This window comes from Crocodylus porosus, unplaced genomic scaffold (assembly GCF_001723895.1).
Source record: "Crocodylus porosus isolate Cpor-Errol unplaced genomic scaffold, CroPor_comp1, whole genome shotgun sequence".
NCBI classification, from domain to species: Eukaryota; Metazoa; Chordata; order Crocodylia; family Crocodylidae; genus Crocodylus; species Crocodylus porosus.
Window position 1 is genome coordinate 3,181,042 of NW_017728911.1, and position 7,443 is coordinate 3,188,484.

Sequence of the window (7,443 nt, forward strand, 5' to 3'; positions counted from 1 at the left end):
GAGTAGCTCCTTTTCTCCTACTGCATCCACAACATACACTAACGCCAACACCCACGCACCCACCACCAAAGGTGGGGGTCAGAGAGCTTTTAAAGTGACCCTTCTGCCAATCAGGGTGCTCGGTTGGAGGAATTTTCTAGATGCTGACATCATGCTTATAACACACTGAGCATGTGCAGGTCTGAGCTTTATGTGGCAACTGAGCATGCGCAGGAATAAAAGTAGGTCATGCCTGATTGACATGCCTGGAGGTCACCCAGGGGGCGCATACGGGGCTTGCTGTGGAATTTTCCATGATTATCAACTGCGCTTGTCAGGGGATTCAACTCCGGTGTTGCCAGCACCATTCAAGATTTTACTAGGACAACTAGGAGAGAAAAATGAGTAAAGATTTAATCAAATTGACTGGGAAGCTTGGGCTCATGAAAGCTTATGCTATACGTCTCTGATTTAGTTAGTCTGTAAGGTGCAAATCTACCCTGCCTTCTGTCTGACTTTAGACTAACAGGTCTAACTACCTCTTTCTGGTCATGGAAAGGAAAATCAATTGTCTATGTAGAGCCACACTAAAGACTTCATAAAAATATTTTGTTTTTTTTAAAAACCCAACAACACAAAAAACCTTTTTTGTATATTAAAAAAGAAAGAAAGAGGCCCAGGAACTTAATATTTTTTCCACACACTTTGCCAGAACTTAGATTTTTTTTGTCTCAGTTACTTCCTGGAAGAGTCTTTGGATTACTGCAAAAAAGTAGTGGTAGTTCCCAGGTTCTCACAGTGGACCTTTGTCAAAATCAGGAGAGGTGAGATTGGATATTTCAAAGGCAACAGGAAAGATACAAAATTTTGCTGGGGGATAAACCTCCTAATGTTTAAGTCTCTCGTAACACCTAGAAAAAAGCATAAGCCCACTTAGTTTGTTTGTAGAAATTGTTCTGGGTCATCTTAAAAGCTTGTCCTTACCCTTCTTCAAAATGTCCATAATTAGGGAATGGGAAGTTCTAAGTGGGTGATTGGTTGGTGTGGGGGGAGAGATTGAATTTGATCAGAGGGATTTGCATTATTCGAATGTGTCATGTTCAGTTCGTAACTGAGGCCTCAGCAATGTCTGATTCTCTTTTTTTTATGGACACTGTAGCTTTATGCAAGCTATACATGCTATATGAAGGAGCCTTCTAATGACTTCGCAACAGCAAGTGAGATTTCAAAAACAAAAAAAAAAGAAGCCAAGGCAATTTAAGGAGGGGAAAATGGCCTATGAAGCAATTTTCTTTCGTTTCTTTAATGATGTTTGCCTGCCTTTCTGACAATATTTTTGGTTAATAAATGGCTCAGGGTCATGAATTCCTCCCATCTGGGGTTACAGCATCTCCCCAAGCTATTTCTTGTCATTTATATTCAGATGTTGTCTCTGTTAAATTATTGTGTGGTACTGTTTATTTCCAGTGTTACTGATCTTCCACAGTTCACTTTTAGCTCCGTGTTACAGGAGTGGTTTCCAGAGTGACTTCGGAATAGGAAATACATTCTTACATTCCTTAGAAGTGCTGGCAATAAAGGCAGTCAGTCCTCCACATTTTTTTTATCTAAGGCTGGTATCATCCCTTCTCTTCTGAGACAGTGCTGAAATTAGGTTTTGTTTCTTTTTAAACCAGATCATTTTACACAATATGGTATCTCTGTTATCATTTTCAGTCTCTGAACATGAATAGGTAAAGCCAATATATTTAAAAACGGAAGAGAATCCAGAACATATTTTTAAACCATCCAGCTTGTCCCCTCTTCCCCAATAGCATTTTGAAAATCCCACCACTTAACAAATCTGACTGTTACACTTCCATGGCTCTTGGGGCCACCTGTACACGTGCATCAAGGCTGTTCTGATGCTCTATAATTTGAATCTACTGGAGTGTGGTAATTGCCACACTCCAGCACACTCCGGTGTCACATGTATCAATGTCCCTATGCTGAAAAAAATCAGCAGGGGCACTTTAACGAAAGCTCGTTCAATGAGCTTTTGTTAAAGTGCCCCTGCTGCCATTTTTTCAGTGTGGGGACGCTGATACATGTGACACTTTGGGTGCTTTAATTAGAGTGGCTCTTGGAGCTGCTCTAATTAAAAGCCCCCCCCCCCCGCACACACATCCACACGTCCCAGAGCATGTGTATAAATGCCCCAAATATTTAAGAGCATGTAATCAGTAGCAGAAATGGATTAGTCTGCTCTGGATGCAATATTCTCAACCCACAGTCAGCAGCTCAGCTGTATTACAAAAGTATTGTTCAGCTATGTATATGGAAATGTCCATCAAAACACACTGTCTTAAAAAGCTGTTTATTCCTGAGAGCTTGCCCAAGGCCCTATACATCACTTAAGCCTTTGAGAAAACAAGGACATAATTGGAGTAGGACACAAATTTAGGTTTACGCTCTTTGATCGTTTGCAGACTGCTTAATTTAACCATGCCTCATTTTCCTATTTGACTGTGATTTTTCCCATTTCCCATCTTTTTGTATATCTTGTTTGTTTAGTCTGGCAGGTCTTGGTGGAGGCACCTCATGTTTATATACCTTGTACATAGTGAGGGTCCAATTTTAGAAGATCCTTGTAGAAAATAACGCAAATAATTAATATTGGAATACAGGAAGGGTTATGTCACACTTGCATAGTTCTCTGCTTGGAGTGTACTTCATCTGTTTTAAAAAAACCAATATAGTGAAGTGTAATAAGCACATCTTAACACTCTGAGTTTGCAATGGATATATTTTTCAATGGCAAAAATACTTGCGAGTACTGCAGGCCAGTCCAAGAGAAGGCTGTTGGTTGTATCTTAATATGACAAAATACACCCAAACTTTCTTGAGTTTTAAATTTTTAAAAAAATTGATATTTTTAATTATGCTAATTTATATTAAGGTTGAACTCTCTGCCTATTCTGACTTGACTATGTAACTTCTTATGGGAATAAGTTATGTTTTAAAACTATTTTCTAATGTTATGAAATGTAAAATGTGCCAATATGAGAGATCTCTTATCCACTGCGGACAGGCTGGCCTGGCCAGGCCCTTGGGAAGGCTGCAGGAGAGCTGGTGTCAGGTGGGGAGTGGGAGCTGCCTCAGGCCACAGCGGGGGGGCCCAGTAGCACTGGAGGTGGGGCCCAGCCAGCCCGTGGATCTCTGCAGGGATGCCTGGCTGGGGCAGGATGGAGGGAGCCCCTTGAGCCCTGCATACTGGGTATGGTATGAGCAGGAGCCGCAGCTGCAGGCTGTTCCCTCAGGCTCTGGGAACAGATGCCGCTCGGGGCCGAGCTGGCCAGGAGCCTGTCATGCAGTGGCTCTGTGCAGTACCTGCCCTGGCCCCTTAAGGAGAGCTGCGGGTGGGCAAGGCCAGAGCCTGGGCAGGCTGGGGCAGTCGTGGTGGCTGTCCCAGGGTCTAGGGTCTCCTGCAGCCAGGCCTTTGCACCGGGGATGGTTCTGCCCTGCCAGTGCCCAATGTGCAGAGAGGCTGATCCCAGAGAGGGAAGCCCCCTGAGCCCGGAGTCCTGCCCTAGCCATGCAGCATCCCTACATGCGCAGGGTGTCTGAGGCCTATCCCTGCGGAGCCACGTGGGCCAGGTCAGGCCCAGCCCACGACGGGTGCTGCTGGGCACCCATGCTTGCCCACCCACCACAGCTGGAGCCCGCAGAGCCCTGGGGCAGCCCCCACTTCCTGCCCAGCCCCACCTTCCTAAGGGCCTGACTGGACTGGCTTGCCCATAGTGCCGATGCCCAGACCCTGCCCCGACTGCCTGGCCCCAGCACTTGGCACCCCAGTGCTGCCTTGCCCGGGTGGGACAGAGTGTCTGCTCTCCTGGGCCCGGGGCTTTGCCACCTGCTGGAAGCCTACAGAGCAGCAGCCCTGTGCAGCACCTGCCCCAGCCCTGTCTATCAGCAGCTCCCTCCAGGGGCCAGCCAGATTGGAGGGTGCAGCCTGGGAACAAGGGGCGAGGGCAGTAGAGCACAGACACCCTCCCTGCCTGTGTTCCCCTGGCTCCACCCCAGTGCCTGCCACCAGGCTGCAACTTGTGGCTGCATGGGACAGCTCAGAGCAGCAACTTAAAACAAAGAAACAAAAAATGTAAACAATTTTCTTGCGTGCCTCCTGGCTTCCCGGGGAAAAATGTCTCCATGTGCCACTAATGTCCTGCGTGCTGGGGGGTTGCTGATCCCTGGAATACAGGATACTTGTGGCTAAAGTAAGCAATTGCTGTCTGCAATTTTTGAATGCATTACTGTTGGAGACCGTGCTGAATAAGAAATCTATTTAGAAGAGCTTTATGAAGGAAAAAAAAAAAATCCAAAAATCACAAAACCCTCATTTCATTCTGAATTCTTGGGTTTTGGATTGCTTTGACAGTGACAGAGTATGTTATTTTGGGGAAATAGACTGTTGGTTGCTTGCTTCATTTTATGTTTGTGGCACAGTGTGATAAACTTGTCATTGTGGCACTGAACAATTGATGATGTTATGCCATGGAAGGTTTCCAACGCAGTAGACTATGTTGTTTAAAAAAAAAAGCAACCCACCAAAAAAGCCCTTTTCCATATGTGATGATAGATTTGATGCTTACTTAGCCTTTAGTTCAGTTCCAAGAGAACTTCAAGTGTTTTCTGTCCTCTTTAGATTGGAGTGTTCCAGGCTAACTAGTTATACTGTTAACAAGTGGAGGCAGAGAAAATATAAAAGGATACAGTCAAGTTGAAAGATTGCATAGTTTAAAAATTTGCAAAAGGTGAATTTTGTTCAGCAGTGCTTAGTCACTGTGCATGGCTTATGTCATCATGGAATATTTTTGCAGTAGCATGCCTGTTGATTTAAAAAGAAAATTAAGAGTGTGAAATCAACACCTGTGCAGAAAGCAGGAGCAGAGAATTAGCACATGGTTTAAACTGTTGACCAGCTTGCACTTTTGCAGTCTTTAACAATGCAACACTGATGTTTAAATCAAAGAAGTCCAACTTCTGTACCCGTGGGGACCACACCAGGCATGCTGCAAAGAGACTCCCCCCAACCAGTTGCTGCACTGCACATTTGCATGGCCCATCTCTTCCCCCCCTGCCCTGCAACTTGGGGCTCACCCACTGTGCTGTGCAGGTGTACAAGGAATATCCCTTCTGCTGCAATGCATGCCTTTGGGGGGCGTGGCTGTGTGATGCTTCTGGTGCCAGACAGCTATGAATTTCCCCCACCTTCTCAGCCCCCAGGCACAGCAGCTCCCTGCACTGCTGCAATGTCCAGGCTCTAGTGTTGAAGGCAGGAAGTGGTAAATGAAGGGGAGAGGGGAGGCTGGAAACTCTGGTTGCTTTTGCAGTGGGAGCCATGTGGGGAGCAGCAGCAAGGTGAGAGTCTGGGGGCTGCACATTTAACCCTTCGGGGCTACCAGTTGCACAGCCCTGCTCTAAGCACTGGCTTTGAATGCCACTGTTATGTCTTGCTTCATTCTAGAAACTGCGATAGCTCAAAAATAAAACACTTAAGTTCCTACTCTTGTTAACCTTTAACCCAGGGGTGTCAGATGCATGCCTGGGTTGATTTTCAGGCATGAGCCTGGCCAGAACCAGTGTTCAGGGCTATCCAGTGGAGTGTCATGTGCAGGGTGTTTCCTGTTTCAGCCCTCTGTGCCATGTGCATCATGGTTTATGAAGCCAGCATGGCAGTGCAAGCCCCAGAGTGGGACTGGCATGTGCTGCAGGTTGTGTATGGGGATTGACCAATCCACAGGACGGCGCCAGTACGGGACACACTGGGCTAGCTCTGGAGCCAGCATGTTGAGGCTGGTTTGGTGGAGTGCTTCATGCAGGGTCTGTCCAAGACCCACAGGCTGGATACGGCCCGCTGGCCTGTGTTTGACACCCCTGCTTTAACCTGTACTTAAAGTTAAGATTCATTTAGAGATTTAGAGGCTAGAGTCGTTTTTATTAATATGTTTGCTCATGGCAGAAAGTCTCTGGCCCCATAAAGCTACATTGCTAGTGTTTAATGGTGGAAAGATATTTACATTTTTAGCAAGCTAATAAAGTTATTGTGCCTTTTTTATAAAACAAAGCAGATTGCAAACCTCAAGAGGGTGTTTAGTTTCATTGAAGCATTTACATTTTTTTGGTTTGCAGGAGTTCAGCATGTCAGAAGCTGTATTAGTTGCAAATTCAGCTTGGGCTATATTTGCACTGTCATTTTGGTCACAATTCTATGTTCTCCCTTTGTTGTTTGTGATGCTCTACTTTTGACTCTGTATAGGTGAGCATTGTAAGCATGCAAGGAAGGATGCATGTTTACTTATCTTAGGAGAACATGCAAAATATCAAATTAATTCTTTTTATTTATACCTCATCTTGCAAAATGAAGATTCACCTGTTGCTTTTAATGGAGAGTATAGTGACATTTTTTTTTACTACATTTTAAAATAAACCAGTCTGTATTCCCAGTCATTATTTACAAGCTCATTGTGAAATCTTTGTTCTGTCTTAATCCTTGACGAAGTCATTATTAAAGCATAATTGGACATGAAGCAAAATGCCATTGCCACTGAATTTCATACTGATTATTTATCAGAGTTGCAAGTGACAAATAGTTTTAATCTGTGTTCACTAGAAAAGGCTATTGAGTAATTAAATTTAAACTTCAAGTCTTTGTAGCTTGGCTTAAGTTGGATATATTATTCTGTTTCTCTTTTTTCCTAGCACTGTACTGTCTTATGAACTTAATAATATGTGCTTTGACATTTTGTATGCTTGGCTGGCTTGGCTATGGCAATTAATTCTTATGGAAAGAAGTTTTATAAATGAAGTGATATTGTTTTCAGGTACAGTTAGTTATATGACTGAATTTCATATTTTTTTCCAAAAACTAATTCAGAACATCTCAGCCTCCATTTCTTTTGTTTACCGTAGTGATATTTTTTCTATTATGTCATCAATAAAATAAACGTGTTTTGAATAATTTTAATCAACAAGGATTCATGAAACCCTCAGTGTGTTGGTTTTCTTCAGTGAATGAGCAGTTGTTAATTGGCTAGGTCCTTTAATACCAAGACAAGTATTTTGTAACCTTGGAGTGTTTTGTGTGAGGCCTGCATACAGGTCTCTTTTCAGTGTTGGATAGATGATTCTTATTGTGTGATGGATTTAAATAAAGAAGCAGGAAATGGGCTTGCCCCTGTAATCCACTCCATGAAGGAAACGCATGCGACTGATCTCATGCCAGCCAAGTCATGCTGACAGAGAGAGCTCTGGAAGTACAAGTTGCACATTCTTAGGCTAGGGACAGAAGTTGCACATAAACTGGTTTAAGTGATCAGAAACTGGTTTAAACCTGTAACAGAACAGAAGTTCAGTGTACATAAACCAATTTCAAAATGACCAGAACTGGTTTAAGATGAACCTAGTTGGATGTAGTATCATACT

General features: G+C 43.9%; 1 protein-coding gene across 1 annotated transcript in view; it reads left to right on the forward strand.

Moving 5' to 3' along the window:
• Window positions 1–7,443, forward strand: part of NEO1 (neogenin 1) — a 256,404-nt gene that overhangs the window by 14,944 nt on the left and 234,017 nt on the right. The window lies entirely within an intron of this gene.